This window comes from Mobula birostris, chromosome 10, assembly GCF_030028105.1.
Source record: "Mobula birostris isolate sMobBir1 chromosome 10, sMobBir1.hap1, whole genome shotgun sequence".
NCBI lineage: Eukaryota > Metazoa > Chordata > Chondrichthyes > Myliobatiformes > Myliobatidae > Mobula > Mobula birostris.
The window spans coordinates 103310595-103328898 of record NC_092379.1 but is presented as its reverse complement, the minus strand read 5'-3'; the positions used below and the strand labels follow the sequence as shown (position 1 = coordinate 103328898).

At 42.1% G+C, this 18304-nt stretch overlaps 1 protein-coding gene across 2 annotated transcripts in view; it reads left to right on the top strand.

Annotated features, from left to right (window-relative positions):
• The window catches only part of dlg3 (discs, large homolog 3 (Drosophila)), a 404968-nt gene that overhangs the window by 233128 nt on the left and 153536 nt on the right, over positions 1-18304 (top strand). The window lies entirely within an intron of this gene.

The following is an 18304-nucleotide window of genomic DNA, read 5'->3' as shown; positions in this document are numbered from 1 at the left end:
CCATTTGCACACCAAATGACATCATCAGTCACATAAAGCTCATTTCCATACCACCATCACCATGAAACAGGCTCACTAGAATTAAGAGCAAATATGTAAGTTTATTATTTTTTTCTCTTAAAGTTTCACCTCAAGAAAAGTTTTCTTTATTTCCAGGAAGCTTACAGAACTCTCTCATCTTGAGTAGACTGCAATATTTTCAGTAGCCCGTATTACCAGCAGGGATCCTGGAGAATAGAAGCTCCCCTTTACTTCTCTGGCTCTTCCAATCAGTACATCCTCCAATCACAGCAGCCAAGCGCAGATATGGAAATACCCTGGAAGGAGTGAAAAGCATCAATGGTTTCCTTAAGATGACCATTTGTGGCTTGAATAAGACCTTCACATAAAATAACACTTTTTGTTGGGGATCTCCACTCAATAGGTGTAAACTTTGACTTCAGGTCACCATGATACATTGTATGAGGGCATGAAAGTTTTTTCAGCATTACTTCATTATGTGAGGATCCTTTTTCCAGGAAGAGACTGCAATAGCCACCTTTTGCCAGGTCTTTGTTTTGGTGAATGTTTTGCCTCCCTTGATACATTGAACATGTATCTCAACCAGGACTGGAATGTCTTTTTGAGTCATTGTGGAAACGGGGTCCCTCCCCTCTATATAGCTTCTGTCTACTCCATGAAAATTGAATGTGTATTTCTACAGTGTGGCTATCTTGCAGAGTGTGCTTTTAAGGAATCATCCCACATCTAATTGCTGTAAGGCAAATTTTTGGGAAATGTGCAAGACTGGCACTGTCCCACTGGAAATAATGTGCCTTGTTTTATTTCTTGCATTCACATGCCATTTCAGACTGGATTTTAGCCAATCCTGGTATATGTTTATGGTGAATGATTAGGTGCAATACAGTTTGTAGATAGTTCAGCTTTTCAATGAGTGGTTTAGTTTACCCAGACTCTGGGAAAACAGCAGATGAAAGCAGCTGCTAAGGCTGAATTTCTAAAGAGAGTACCTTTAAATCACTGTTCTTTGCCAGGACAAGGAGGCATATCTCAGCAACACTCACAACACACTGGAGGAACTCAGCAGGTCGGGCAGCATCCGTGGAAACGATCAGTCAACATTTCGGGCCGGAACCCTTTCTCAGGACCCAGCAGCCAGTGGACCTTGAACTAACTGTTTCCCCATTCAGTAGTCCATTCTTACCATCAGATTCCACAAACACTATTTACTAGCCCAAGTTACTATTGAACCACAACTAGACTATTGCTCATAACAGAGATCACCCTACTCACGCCCTCCCCTAATCACCACCACACCCACAAGCTCTTCTCTTTTAATCAAAAGATCCTGCTAACCTTCCCCATCCCTTCAATTCAACGTTTTCTCTTATGGAATAGGCTTCCTCTCTGAAATCACTCAATCAGATTGTCTGGAAGTAGAACCCAGCCTGACAATTTAGCACATTCAAGAAGCCGATTATTCTGGGCTGCCCAACTACAACACCTGTTGCACAGGACTTCTGAAGGTATTTTGAATTCCATGCCCCAAATGGAATCAGCATGGTTGCAACCTCAGTTCTCTCTAACTGGCAGATAAACTTCTCATAACTTTCATATTTCCTTATGACCTGAAAGGATGCTTCATATAGAAGCCAAAAAGAACCTGCATTTCTTTACTAATTATCTTTTTCTATTAACCTTAATAGAGAACACCCTTAAAATAGATAACAAAATAGAACCAATTTAAAAGTTTAGTATCATCAGAGAGCAGTAGGTGTTTTAGGCTTCCTTACAACTTCCAAATTACTATAATATACATATAAACTCTTCTCAGGCTTTCAACCGGGTCCCGGTGTCGAATTTAATTGACATTTCGATGACCAACTCCATCATCTTCTAGATGGTGGCATGTCTAGTCTGGTGGTATAAATTCTCAACTCCTGTCCTCTGTCCCTCCTTATTGGTTTGTCTTCAATCTTTGACCCACATAAACTGAGATTTGAGCTTTCTTACGAGTTTTTTGGAGAGTATTTATCTGGTTTTCCTTCAGGATCCTGGTGATCCTTCCAGAAACCGTGGAAATATAGGGAAGATAGGTGGTAACGACGCGTTCCTCCTCGTTGTTAGATTTCCTGGTTTTTCCATAAGGAAGCTGAAATCCCAGCTTATGTGGGCCAAAGATGACCTGGGACTTAGGACACCTGGAATTTGCAGGATTCCCTGTGAATGCAGAGCAGTGTATATCAGCCAGACAGGGCACATGGTGGAAACCCGCATCAAGGAGCACAGGAGGTATATCCTATTGGGCTGCCCAGAGAAATTGGCAGTAGCAGAACATTGCATTCACAGTGGCAATAGGATTGACTTCAACAGTACAGAACTATTGTGCCTTGCCTATGGCTTTTGGGACAACCTGGTGAAGGACGCCATTGAAATAATGGTGGAGTTTGTCATCGAAATGTCAATTAAAGTTGACAGCTGCACCCGGGTGAAAGCCTGAGAGTTTATACGTATATTATAGTAATTTGGAAGTTGTAAGGAAGCCTAAAACACCGACTGCTCTCTGATGATACTAAACTTTTAAATTGGTTCTATTTTGTTATCTATTTTAAGAGAATAAGAATTTCAACAAAAACAAAAACCTTGCTCCAAGTAAGAACTGGAATATGACAGTGGAAACCTGATTGGTTGAAGACTAACCAATCAGGAGGGACAGACGACAGGAGTTGAGTATATATACCACTGGACTCGGTATACCTAGGCATCACCCCTGGCAGAGTTTGTCATTGAAACATCAGTGAAAATCGTCAACTGGACCCGGCTAGAAAGTGGAGAAGAGTGTATGCATCATATTCACCAGAAAGCACTAGATCCTTTTTTTTACTGTAATGTAGTCCTAATGACAGCCATATGCTTTGTGTTACATAACTGACTACACTTGCAGACATTGCTATGTAAACATTATCTTCTTATTTGTATCAATTCTTATAGTAGATCTCTTGCTGGAATTCCAGGAGAATATAACTTCATCCAGATCTGAATTGTAGAACTTAGTGCAGATGCTAGATTATTAACAAACTCCAGATATTTTGTTTTGATACTAACACAAATTTTATTTTCATAATATGAGGATGTTCAAGCCAATGTTGCTTTAGATATGGCCTATACAATTTGTTCTTGCCCTCCACTTTCAAGATCTACATATTTAGTTGTAAGTTATTCCTAACAAAATAAAACTGTTATGATTCATAACTCTTATGGACATACCAAGGTACTTTTGTGCCCAGTTAAATCATTTTGAAATGTAATTGGTTTGATTATGTATGCGGGCATGACTGGTAACTAGAGGATAGAACTTACAAACAGAAAACAAAATAAATGATCAGCTGATCTGTTTTGAATGGTATAGTTTAAAGTAAGAACATCTGTTGGAAACTAAGTTGATTTTTATTTATCTGGAATCAACTACGATTTAACTTGTTCTGGGACATTCCAAATCAACACAGTTATTCAACCAAATACTTCAGATATGAATCAACCTTGTGGCTTGATTTGACTATGATTGGGCACTCTCAGACTACTTCCTTTATGAGCATACTATATTCACCCTATTTTTCTTCCACCTCCTCTTCTGCACTCAGCCCAGAACTCATGATCCACCCTATTCCAAAAGCTGTTTGTCATTTCCACCAACATTTTCTTATTGATCTTTGAGCAGTTGACCTGCTGATCCAACGCCCTAAATATCAGATCTGATCCATCCCTCAATTCATCGCAACCGTCGAGGAGCAACACCTTATATTCAGCCTGGGTAGCGTCCAACCTGATGGCATGAATATCAAGTTCTCAAACTTCGGGTAATGCCCCCCCCCACCCTCACCATTCCCCATTCCCCATTCCCCATTCCCCATTCCCATTTTCCTCTCTCACCTTATCTCCCAATCTGCCCATCACGTCCCTCTGGTGCTCCTCCCTCTTTTCGTTCTTCCATGGCCTTCTGTCCTCTCCTATCAGATTCCCCCTTCTCCAGCCCTATATCTCTTTCACCAATCAACTTCCCAGCTCGTCACCCCTCCCCCCTCCCGGTTTCACCTATCATCTCGTGGTTCTTGCTCCCGTCCCCCCACTTTCTTACTCTGACTCATCTTTTTTTAATTAGTCCTGATGAAGGGTCTCGGCCCAAAACATCGACTGTACTCTTTTCCATAGTTGCTGCCTGGACTGATGAGTTCCTCCAGCATTCTGTGTGTGTTGCTTCCTTTTCTTTGATTGGCCTGTATTGATGAAATCTTTAACTGCTAATCACAATTTATTACTCCCATTCTCCAAACTACTGCTCCTGACCATTTCTTCCCAAGCATCCTGTGTTCATTGGCACAGTGCTTCCGGTTGCCTAAATTCTCCTTCCCATTCTTCCCATTTTGGCATACTACCCTATTATCAACTTGAGGAACAGTGCCTCCTTCTCTACCTGGGTGTGTTGTAACCTCTTGGACCAAATAACATTTTCCATAACTGAAGGTAACCACTTTGTCTGCCTGCATTAGAATAAGCCATTGCTGCTGGTGCTGGAAGCCAACTATTTGCCATATTCATTTTCTCTCTCTCTCTCTCTCTCTCTCTCTCTCTCTCTCTCTCTCTCTCTCTCTCTCTCTCTCTCTCTCTCTCTCTCTCTCTCTCTCTCTCTCTCTCTCTCTCACTCTCTCAATCTCTCCCTCTCCCTCCTCTCGCTGACTGGATAACTTGTACGAGTGATGCCCTGGCACCACTGACAGTACTCAGAAATATTTTCTTTGTCCTATTAATCCTACCCCTCCTTCTTTGCAACTGAAGAAGTATCTGACAAACTGCCACCTCCTAGACAGAGGAGCCATTTTCTTGATTACTGTAACACCTGCATTAAGAACACTTACTTTCCATCCTGCCTGCACTTTGGCAGGTTCAATGATCCGGTCATGAAGCATATCAACTCCTTCCTCAGGAATGACTTGGATCAGCTCCAATTTGCCTACTGTCACAATAGTTCAACAGCAGATGCCATTTCTTTGGCTCTTCATTGAGCTCTGGAACATCTGGACAGTGAGGATGAGTACATCAGGATACACTTTGTTGACTACAACTCAGCATTCAATGCTGTCATTGCCTTGAAAATAATTAATAAGCACAAGGACCTTGGCCTCTATACCTCCTTGGGCAACGGGATCCTCAATTTCCTCACTTACAGACCGCAGTCAGTTCGGATCTCCTCCAACTTTTCCTCCACAATCACCATTAGCACAGATGCACCACATGGCTGTGTGCTTAGCCCCTGCTCTACTCACTTCATACATGTGACTGTGAGGCTAAGTGCACCTCTAGTACCATATTTACGTTTGTTGATAACATCACTATTGTTGGCTGAATCAACAGTGGTGGTTAATTGGCACAGGGGAGGGAGACTGAAGATCTGGTTGAATTGCGCCACAACAACAAACTCTCACTCAACATCAGCAAAACCAAAGAGCTGGCTATTGAATACAGAGGGAAGAAACGAATGGAAAACCAGTCTTCATTAGGGATGTGGAGATGTAAAGGGTCAGTAAGTTTAAATTCCTTGGTGTTATCAATTCGAATGATCTGTCCAGTACATAAATGCCATTACAAAGAAAGCATACCAGTATCTCTATTTTCTTAGAAGTTTGTGTAGGTTCAGCATGTCCTCCAAAACTTTGACAAACTTATATAGATACACCTCACAGAGTATCCCAACTGGACGCATCATGGCCAGGTATGGAAACACCAATGCCCAAGTATAGAAAAGCCTACAAACTCTGGTGGATACAGTCCAATCTATGATCGGAAAAGCCCTCCCCTTCATTGAGCACACCTGCAAGGAGCAATGCCACAAGACAGCAGCATCTAGCATCAAAGACCCCATCATCCAGGTCAGGCTCTCCACTTGTGCCAACATTCGGAAGAAGGTAGAGGAGCCTTCGGTTCCACACCACTAGGTTCAAAAACAGTTATTGCCCTTCAACTATTAGGGTTCTGAACCATAGTGGATAACTTCACTCACCTCAACACTGAACTGATTCCACAACTATAAACTCATTTTCAAGGACCCTTCATCTCATGTTCTCAGTATTATTTATTTATTTATTTATTTATTGGTGTTGTGTGTGTTTGCACAGTTTCTCTTTTGCGCACTAGTTGCTTAGTTAGTGTTTGTGTGTCATTTGTCATTGATTCTATTGTATTTGTTTGCTCTACTGTGAATGCCTGCAAGAAAATGAATCTCAGGGTAGAATATGTTGACATGTATGTAGTTTGATAATAAATTTACTTTGAAATTTGACTGTACTTCTACTCCCAACATAAAGGCAGACTGAAGACTGCAGCCCCATTGGTGAGGTCCACAAAGGTATGGTCAAAGAGGTAGAGGAGCATTTGCAGGACTGCTTTGAATCAGTTAACTGGACGATATTCAGGGATTTATCTTCAGATCTGAATTAATATGCCACAGCCGTAACTGCCGACATAAAGATCTCTGTGAATGAGTGTGTGCCTTCAAGAACATACCCAAACCAGAAAACCTAGATGAACCAAAGGATTCGTTTCCTGCTGACAGCTACTGTAGATCTGATATTCAAGACCAGTAATTTAGAACTCTACCAAAAGTCCAGGTAAAACCAACGGAAGGCCATTGTGAGAGCGGAAAGGGAATTCCATGCGAAGTTAGAGACACAATCGGATGCACGACATCTGTGGTAGTGTTTGTGTGCCGTTACTTCCTAAGGCAAAATCTAACAGCATAAATGCTTCACTCGCTGATGTGTTCAGTGCCATTTATGCACATTTTGAAAGGGAGAACGTGTGCAAATTCCTGCAGCTTCTGGTATCTGTCTTGGAGGCCGACGGCAGAACATTCTTTAAGAGGGTGAATATCGCAAGGCATCAGGCCATGACAGTGTATCTGGCAAAGTACTGAAAACCTGTGCCAACCAGCTGGCTAGACTGTCGCAACAACATCCTTGCACTTCAGCATTGGTAAGACCAAAGAATTGATTGCAGACTTCAGGAGGGGAGGTTGGGAGAACACCAGTCTTCATTGAGGAGTCAGCAGTGTAAAGTGTGACCAGATTCAAGTTGCTGGCTGTCAACATCTCAGAGGATCTATCTAACATATTGATGTAATCATGAAGAAGGCTTGCCAGTGGCAATACTTCATTAGGAGTTTGAGGAGATTCAGTGTTACATCAAAGACTCTTGCAAATTTATACATATGTACAGTGGAGTACAGTCTGACTCATTGTATCACTGTCTGGTGTGGAGGCTCCAAGGCACAGGGTTGAAAGAAGCTGCAGAGAGTGGTAAACTCAGCCTGCTCCATCACAGGCACAATCCTCATCACTATCGAGGACATCTTAAAGAGGCAATGCTTCAAGAAGGCAGCATTCCTCATTAAGAACCCTCACCACCCAAGACATGCTCTCTTCTTGTTATAACCACCAGGGAAGAGTATACAAGCCGGAAGACCAGCATCCAATTTTTTAAGACTAGCTTCTTCCTTTCTGCCATCTGATTTCTGAATGGTCCATGTACCCATGAACATTACTCAGTATTCCTCTTTTGCATTTTTTGTAGCTTATAGTAATGTTTATGTTTTGCACTGCACTGCTGCCACAAAACAACAAATTTCATGAAACATGTCAGAGGTAATAAACCTGATTTTGATTCTGATGAAGAGTAATTGACCTGTAACGTTTCTCTTTCCACAGATGCTACCTGTGCTGTGTTTCCATTATTCTCTGTTTTTATTTCATACCTCACACTCCCTATCCTGACCCATCTCCCAAAGTCTGTTCTCTGATCCAACTCACCTCCATCTTCACCTTCCAAACTGCAGGGCTCTGATGTCTCCACACTACCACTGAATATCCCACTCTGACTGCCACAGCTCTGCCCTTTCTGTATCTGCCCTTTAGAAAACATTTTCAGCTCACTAAGGCTATTAACAGAGGGACAAAAACAAAAATATTTATTGATTTTCTGCTGCACCTAAAATGGTTCACTCAAATTGGGCACAGGAATGCAACAAGTGCTAAGTCTGCTTCAAGATTTCCTATAATTGAAAAAAGATTCCTGTGAAACTGATCTGAGCACAAGTGTGTGCATGCTTAATATAAAAAGGCGGCGGTGAAAAGAGGTGACTAGAAGTGGAAACTGAATCAGCTGACTCAATGATGCTGCATTTGAAATGAAAACCAGAGCTTGTGTTGTATGCCCTATCCAGTGGGATGCATCGTGCTACACATTCAGCATTACTTAGTTTGCACTTACTTCAAATCTTATCACCAGTTCCACCAATGTTTCAGAGAGGGGCTGTACAGCCTCTTAGTGACAGTGTTGACTGTAACTAAAGCAGAGTGCTAAAATATACATATTACCATAAAAGACCTCTTACCAAGAGAGAGATTTCCTGATACAAATTGAACAGCAGAGTCTTATTTTCATTAGCTGCCGGTGCTGAATTAAAGTGACAAGGAACAGTCATCATGCCGTGTGGCTGACATCTTTGTTGCTAAATTATCTTGTTGGTAATGAAGACATCATTCAATTTAAGCAAACAGGTATCTAGTTAAAGTTTAAATTATTGTTGCAGGATAAGGTATTGTAGTTTCTTTTTGAAATATTGTAACTAGCTGATCGTAGGAAAGATACAGCCTTTGAAGCAGTGCAGAGAAACCTGTACAGAAAATGTCTTACAAACATTTTTTGTTTCTTATCCAGATTGCTTACACTGAGAATTTCAGAAGTGTTTCAGTTTATTGACAGTTGGGACAGAGAATTGTATAGCTCTTATTATCTAAGTATCAAAATAGATGTGTTTTTTATTACGTCAGTAAAGGCACATATTTTGCTGATTCAATGATGCTATGTTGGAAATAGTTCATGGCAGTATTACACTAACAATTTCAAAATTCAAAGTAAATTTATTATTAAAGTACTTATACTGTATGTCACCATATACTACCCAGAGATTCATTTTCTTGCAGGCATTCACAATCATCATCATCATCATTATGTGCTGTGTCATATGCAGTGGGTGATCATGGTCTTTCCATGATTGCTCTTGGCAAGTGTTTCTACAGAAGTGGTTTGCCATTGCCTTCTTCTGGGCAGTGTATTTACAGCCAATATCAATACACTTCAGAGATTTTCTGCCTGGCATCAGTGGCTGCATAACCAGGACTTGTGATATGTACCAGCTGTTCATACAACTATCCAACACCTGCTCCCATTGCTTCAGTTGACCTTAAGCAGGGGGCTAAGCAGGTGCTACACCTTGCCCAAGGGTGACCTGCAAGCTAGCGGAGGGAAAGGGTGTTTTACACCTCCTTTGATAGAGATATATCTCCACCCTGCCTCCCATTCACAGAGTAAAGAAATGCAATAGAATAAGTGAGAAACTACACACAAAGACTGACAGACAGCTGATGTTCAAAAGAAGACCCGTGCAAATACAAGTAAACAAACAAACAAGCAAACAAATAATAGTAGGAACATAAGTTGGAGAGTCTTTGAAAATGAGTCCATAGGCATCAGTAGTCATTGGAATCAGTTCAGAGTTGAGGTGAGTGAAGTTATCCATGCTGGTTTAGGGGTCTGATGGTTGAAGGGTAATTGAACCTGGTGGTATGGGATCAAAGCTCCTGCACTTGGTGGTGTGGAACCTAAGTACACTCGACAATAGTCATCAAGTAGGTTTACCATGTTCTTCGTAGAGACTGGTATAATTGAAGTCTGCTTGGTGCAGTTGGGAACCTCAGACTGGTCCATGAACCAGTCCTCATTGGGGCACCAGAGGTGGAAAAGGTCAGTAACTTTAAATTCCTTGGTGTTATCATTTCAGAGGATTTGTCCTGGGACCAACACATAACTGCCGTTACAAAAATGGTATAACAGCGCCTCTACTTTCTTAGAAGTTTGTGCAGATTTGCCATGTCATCTAAAACTTTGACAAATTTCTATAGATGTACAGTGGAGACTATCTTGACTGGTTGCTCATGGTCTGCTATGGAAACAGCAATGTCCAAGAATAAAAAATAGGTGAACGCAGTCCAGTCCATCACAGGTAAAGCCCTCCCCACCACTGAGCACATCTACAATAAGCACTGTCACAAGAGCCCACACCATCAAGGACCCCCAACCATCCAGGTCAGGCTTTTCTCTCACTGCTGCCATCAAGAAAGAGATACTGGAGACTTGGGTCCCACACCATCAAGTTCAGGAACAGTTATTACCCGTGAACGATCAAGCTCCTGAACCTTCCTCACTTCAACTCTGAACTGATTGCACAACGTATGGACTCCCTTTCAAGGACACTGTAACGTGTTCCCAGTATTATTTATTTACGTATATATATTTTTTTTCTGCAGTTTGGCTCCCTTTGCTCCATTGGTTGTTTGACAGTCTTTGTTTGCAACAAGTAGTATTTCCCAGTGGCCAAACATTTTAATTCCAGTCTCCATTATCATTCCAACATGTTGGTCTATGGCCTTCTCTACTACCACAATGAGGGCACTCTCAGATTGGAAGAGCAAAGCCTTATATTCTGACTGGGCAGCCTCCAACCTAATAGCATGAGCATCAATTTCTCAAACTTCTGATAATTTTTCCTCTTCCGCCATCCCTCTTCTTCCATTCCCCCCTCTTACTTCTCTTCTCACCTGCCTATCACTGCCCTCTGTTGCTCTCCTCCTTGCTTTTCTCCTATGGTCCACAGTCCTCCCCTTTCAGATTCCTTCTTCTTCAGCCTTTTATCTGTTCCACCTATCACCTCCCATATTCCACCTTCATTCCCCCTTCCCCTCAACTGGCTTCACCTATCACCTTCTAGCTTGTACTCCTTTCCCCTCCCTCCACATTCTGGCTTCTTCCCCCTTCCTTTCCAGCCCTGATAAAAGGTCTCAGCTCAAAACGTTGGCTGTTCATTCCTTTCCACAGATTTTGTATGTGTTAGTATTTGTCTGTGTGTAGTTTTTCAACAAATCTATTGTATTTCTCCATTCTACTGTGAATGCCTGCAAGAAAATTAACCTCAAGGTAGCATATGGGGAAACGTTCATACTTTGATAATAACCTTACTTTGAACTTTGAGCCAGGATGTTGCCCAGATCTGGGGGCATGAATTACAAGGAGAGATTGCATTGACTATGACCTTACTCCCTGTAAAATAGGAGTTTGAGGGATCACATGATAAAGGTATATAGATCATGAGGGGCCTGAACAGGTGAAAGCACACAGTCTTTTTTCCAAGGAAGGTATGCTAAAAACAAGAGAGCACAGGTTTAAGAACAGAGACAAAAGGTTTAAACAGGACATGAGGATCAGCTTCTTCACACAAAGGGTGGTGCTTATATGGAATGAACTGCCAGAAGCAGTGGTTGCAGCAGCACATCCACTGCATTTAAAAGTCATCTGGATAAATACAAGGACAGGAAGCACTTAGAGAGCTGTGGGCCAAATGTGGGCAGACAGGACTAGCTTGATAGGCTAAAGAGTTGGTATAACAAGTTGGACCAAGGGGCCTGTTTTCATGCTCTGCATGACTCTAAGTTCTCATTTCAAGATCTTCTCTCTCAGATTCTTCTTCTGTTTGTGACTCAGGAGTCTCAATTCTGGCCCTTTCTGAAAGCCAGAATTGTGCACTACAAGGCAATGTTGAGATCACTGTGGAGAGAACCAGGGATTTCTGGTATAGTGGAATACCCAAGAAACCCTGGGTTCTCTCCACAGTGCTGTGAAGAGAGTTGAACTTTAAAAGTTACACTATGACTTCTGTATCAGTTGGACTGCATTCAAGCCTCATTCAACAACTGCAGCACACAATTCTCATTAGCAGTGTAGCATGAATGCTACACAGTTAGAGGTGTTAGCTTGGAGCTCATCACCTTTCTCCAGTGAATATAAGGGATTTAATGATCCCATTCAAAATATATCAGACCACTTCTTCCGCTTCCTGCGTAACATTTATATCCCAGTCTATATCTCAATACCTATTCAGTCCCTTTTCATGGGCATATCACCTTGCAGATTTTCCAATGTAGTAACAATTATTACCATTGGAAGATACCATTGAGAGCTTCAAGTTCCTAGGTGTGAACGTTGCCACTAGCCTGTCCTGTTCCAGCCACATTGATGTCATGGCCAAGAAAGCCCACCCATGCCTCTACCTAGGAGGCTAAAGAAATTCGGCATGTCCATAAGACCATAAGACATAGGAGCAGAATTAGGCCATTTGGCACATTGAGTCTGCCCTGCTAGTCAATCATGACTGATCCTTTTTTTCTCCTCCTCAACCCCATTATCCGGCCTTCTCCCCGTAACTTTTGATGCCATCAAGAACCTATCGATCTCTGCCTTTGACCTGGCCTCCACAGCCGCACATGGCAACAAATTCCACAAATTCACCAGCCTCTAGCTAAACAAATTTGTCTGCATCTCTGTTTTGAATGGGCACCCCTCTATCCTGAGGCTGTGCCCTCTTATCCTAGACTCTCCCACCATGAGAAACATCCTTTTCACATCTACTCTGTCTAGTCCTTTCAACATTCGAAAGGTTTCAGTGAGATCCTCCCTCATCCTTCTAAATTCCAACGGGTACAAACCCAGAGCCATCAAACGTTCCTCATATGATAACCCTTTCATTCCTGGAATCACCCTTGTGAAAATCCTCTTGACCCTCACCAATGCAAGTACATCTCTTCTAAGATAAGGAGCCCAAAACGGTACACAATACTCAGGCTGAGGCCTCACCAGTGCCTTAGAAAGCCTGAACATTACATCCCTGCTCTTGTATTCTAGAACTCTTGAAATTAATGCTGACATTGCATTTGCCTTCCTCACCACCAACTCAACCTGCAAGTTAGCCTTTAGGGTGTTCTGCACAAGGACTCCCAAGTCCCTTTGCATGTCAGATTTTTGGATTTTCTCCCTGTTTAGAAAATATTCCGCTCATTTATTTGTACTACTGAAGTGCATGACCATGTACTTTCCAACATTATATTTCATTTGCCACTCTCTTGCCCATTCTCCTAATCTATCTAAGTCCTTGTGCAACCTACCTGTTTCCTCAACACTACCTGTCCCTCCACCAATCTTCGTATCATCTACAAACTTGGCAATAAAGCCATCTATTTCATCATCTAAATCATTTATATGCACCATAAAAAGAAGTGGTCCCAACACCGACCCCTGCAGAACACCACTAGTCACTGGCAGCCAACCAGACAAGGATCCTTTTATTCCCACTTGTTGCCTTCTTCCAATCAGCCAATGCTCTAACCATCTTAATAACTCTCTTGTAATGCCATGGGCTCCTAACTTGGTAACCAGTCTCATGTGTGGCACTTTGTCAAAGGCCTTCTGAAAGTCCAAATATACAACATCAACTACATCCCCTTGATTTATCCTACTTGTAATCTCCTCAAAGAATTCCAACAGGTTCATCAGGCAGGATTTCCCCTTAAGGAAACCATGCTGACTTTATGCTTTCTTGTCCTGTGTCACCAAGTACTCCATCACCTCATCCTAAACAATTGACTCTAATATCTTCCCAGCCGCAAACTGATCTTGCCATCTTCTCATCTTCCCAAACTGGTCTATAATTTCCTTTCTGCTGCCATCCTTCTTTCGTAAAGAGTGGAGTGACATTTGCAATCTTCCTGTCCTTTGGCACCATCCCAGAATCCAATGATTTTTGAAAGATCATATCTAATGCCACCAGAATCTCTAATGCTACCTCTTTCAGAACCCTAGGGTGCAGTTCGTCTGGTCTGGGTGACTTATGTACTTTTAGGTCTTTCAGCTTTTTGAGCACCTTCTCCCTTGTAATAATAAATGCACCCACTTCTCTTCCTTCACATACTACAACATCTGGCACACTGCTAGTGACATCTACAGTGAAGAGTGATGCAAAATACTCATTTAGTTCATCAGCCATCTCCTTGTCCCTCGTTAGTATTTCTCCTGCCTCATTTTCCAGTGGTACTATATCCACTCTCATCTCTCTTTTATTTTTACATACTTGAAAAAGCTTTTATTATCCAATTTGATATTATTTGCTAGCTTGCTTTCATATTTCATCTTTTCCCTTCTAATGATTCTTTTAGTTGTTCTCTATAGGTTTTTAAAAACTTCCCAATCCTCTGTCTTTTGACTACTTTTTGCTTTGTTGTATGCCCTTTTATTTTTATATTAGCTTTGACTTCCCTTGTCAGCCATGGTTGTACTATTTTGCCATTTGAGTATTTCTTCACTTTTGGAATACACGTGTCCTGCACCTTCCTCATTTTTCCCAGAAACGCACGTCATTGCTGCTCTGCTGATATCCCTGCCAGCAGCTCCTTCTAATTTACTTTGTCCAACTCCTCTCTCATACCACTGTAATTTTCCTTACTCCACTGAAATACTGCTACATCAGACTTTACTTTCTCCCTACCAAATTTCAAGTTGAACACAATCATATTGTGATCACTGGTTCCTAAGGGTTCTTTTACTTTAAGCTCCCTAATCGCCTCCAGTTCATCCCATAACACCCACTCCAGTATAGCTGATCCCCTAGTAGGCTTAATGATAAACTGCTCTAAAGAAACATTTCTTAGGCATTCAAACTCACTCTCTTGAGATCGCTTACCAACCTAATTTTCCCAATCAACCTGCATGTTAAAATCTCCCATGACTATCATAACATTGCCCTTTTAACACACCTTTTCTATTTCCTGTTGTAGCCTGTGGTCCACCTCCCAGCCACTGTTGGGAGGCCTGTATATAACTGCCATCAGGGTCCTTTTACCCTTGCAGTTTCTTAACTCAACCTACAAGGATTCAACATCTTCCAATCCTATGTCACATCTTTCTACTGATTTGATGCTATTCTTTACCAGTAGAGCCACACCTCCTCCTCTGCCTACCTTCCTATCCCCTCAATACAACGTGTAACCTTTGCCTTTCAGCTCCCAACTACAAACATCCTTCAGCCATGATTCAGTGATAGCCACAACATCATACCTGACCATCTATAATAGTACAACAAGATCATCCACCTTATTTCTTATACTCGGTGCATTGAGGTACAAGACCTTGAGTACTGTATTTGCTACCCTTTTTGACTTTGCATCCCTAGTGTACTGATACTCACCCTGTTGGCTGTGTTCCCATCACTTGCCTGCCCTTCCTGACGGTCTGACTGCACACTATCTTTACATTTTTGCAATCTGTCCTATCCTGAGTCCCATCACTCCAGTTCCCACCCACCCCCTGCCAAATTAGTTTAAACCCTCCCCAACAGCTCTAACAAACCTGCCTGTGAGAATATTGGTCCCCCTCGGGTTCAGGGGCAATTTGTCACTCCTGAACAGGTCATACCTCCCCCAGAAGAGATCGTAATTATCCAAGAACCTGAAGCCCTGCCCTGCACCAGCTTCTCAGCCATACATTTATCTGCCAAATCATCCTGTTTCTACCCTCACTGGCGCGAGGCACAGGGAACAATCTAGAAATTACTACCCAGGAGGTCCTGCTTCTCAGATGTCTACATAGCTCCCTAAAATCTCTTTTCAGGATCTCTTTGCTTTTCCTTCCTATGTCATTGGTACCAATATGTACCCAGTCATCTGTCTGCTCTCCCTCCCCCTCCAAAATGCTGTGGATGCGATCTGAGACATCCCTGACCCTGGCACCTGGGAGGCAACATACCATCCGGGTGTCCCATTCGCGTCCACAGAATGTCATGTCTGTTCCCCTTACTATTGAGTCCCCTATCACTACCATTCCCTTTTCCTCTCTCTTTCCCCATCAGCTCTAATCAATTTTTATCAAAGCATCGTGGAAAGCAATCTATCTGGAGGCATAAAGCTTTGGTATAGCAACTGCTCTGCACCTGACCACAAGAAACGGCAGAGACAGCTCAGCAAATCACAGGAATGAGCCCCCCTTCTATGGATTCTGTCTATACCTCTCCACCTCAGTAAAACAGCCACCATCATCAAAGGCCCCACCCACCCTGGATATTCTGTCGTTTCCCTTTTCGCAGATACAAAAGCCTGAAAGCACATTACCTTCAGGCTCATGGACCACCTTCTATCCCACCATCGTCAGACTCTTAAACTGCCTCACGTTTGATGAGAGAATCAGAGCCGCACATTCTATCTCGATGTGATCTTGCACTTTATCGTTCACCTGCACTGCACTCTTTTGGTACCTTTTACACTTTGTTTTATCGTATTCTACTACTTCTACGTCGACTCAAGCCTAGGGGGCCGGCGTCGGGCACGATGACGGTCTCTGCACTTCTCCCTCTCCCTCATCAGTGTGTTCAGTTCATCTACATTAGCCGCGCCGCTGTCTTCTAGGAGCGTGTTGACCATAGTCTTGGGAGGGCATCCAGGGTTCATCCTCACGTGCTTGGGCTCCCATACGATGACTAGGCTGGCAAGTAGCCCGGGGTGGCACAGACAGTGCCCCGCTGGTTGCAGTCTCCTTGCCTCAATTTTAGTGGTGAGTATCGGTAGGTCGTCACAGAGCTCGACGTTCGTCATGTGCTGTTCGTCAAGAGCCATCCGGAGCATTCGTGTATAGCAACCATCTAGAGACTTTCGCATAGTCTTGGTGAATGTCCACGTCTCGCATCCATACATGAGAATGGACTCTATGACTGCTTTGAAAATCCTCTTTTTAAGCCCTCTGGTCAGGTTTGACTTCCAGATTTCCTTCACGTCGTTCATAGCCCTCCACGCCAGCGCCTTCCGGATCTTTATGTCCTTCTCCGAACTCATCATTCTTGACCCGAGGTACTTGTAGTCAAAGACTTTCTTAATGGTATCATTCTCTACGGTCTTGAGAGTGCTTTCGTCGCAGTTAAACTATGTATCGAAAGGTACTGTGTAATGAATTGATCTGTATGCAAGACAAGTTTTTCACTGTATCTTGGTACCTGTAATAATAACAAACCAATTCCAGTTCTACTACCTGTAATTGATTAGTTGTGATGTGCTTTCCATCATTCTGAGTGTGTGAGTGGCTCTACAGCACTCTGTTAGGTTCAGAATAGATGCAATTGCAATGTTCACTCACTAGTAGATGTAAGCCCTGCTAAACTGCTCCCACATAAAACAGGGGCTCTTTGCAACTTTATTAATTGGCTATTAAGAGAATTTTTTTATCCATATGAAGCTGAGGTTTGACAATCAGTATAAATATGGGTGTAATCTGTAGTTCCAAGCTTTCAGAATTGCTGTAATCAGATAAATGATAATACCCTACTTAACCATTTGTTTGGTTTCTGCCTGGTATGTAACCAATTTAACTAAGCTGTCAAACATAATTTGAGGAATGGGCAGTAAACCAGTTATCTGGAAGAATCTGCCCCTCCCCCATTGTAATCCCCAGCCCGGAATGTAAGTGTTATAGTGACTTTCTGATCCTTATCCCAGTGCCTGATAAACTTTGTAGGGTTTTCTGTAACAAGATATTTGAAAGTTTCCACATTAAAGAATGTGTGCTTGTTTCTATCTGAAGGGATATATTTAAATAAAAAATTTAAATAAATTTTTCTGGAACTATGCATCTCAGTAGTCTGAGTATGTGAGAGAGGATTGGGATATTCTGCAGTTTGTTTCTTCGATTGGTTGTGGCTCAGATGATGGCGAGCTGCTCTCTGATTTAGAAGGTACCAGACTCCAATCTAATCCAGTCTAGTCATGACAGAGTGCTGCAATATCTTTTGATTGAGTTATTATACAAAAGACTCATCTTTTAGATAGATATAAAAATCCCAAGTATTTTAAAGCAGAGCTGGAAAGTTATTCTTGGTGTACTTATTAATATTTTTGAATGAACTATCTGGTCATTATCAGATTGCTTTTTATGGGAATTTATTATGCACAAATTGAGTAGCAGGAGCTTCAAAATGAAAAAGCAAAATATATTAATGGAAGTCCAATCAAAACTAAAACTTTAAGTCTTTCTGGTAGCAAGCTGTTATTGGGATTACAAAAGTTTATCTCAGTATCTACTCTAAAATGCCCTTGTGACATGTTTGGCTCTTGTGTTATGAATCTTAGAATTTATACTTTACTTTATACTTTATACTTAGCCAAAGAACTTCCATTCATTGGCGTAGATGAGTTTTTGTTAGCGTGTAGATATTTTTATCAGAAGTGCGGGAGCCACAACTTACTTAAGGATTGAGAACTAAATGCTGGACTTCTACCTTCTTACACTGTTAGAATTTCAGTGCCTTTGGTGTTTGGAGATCCAGGCC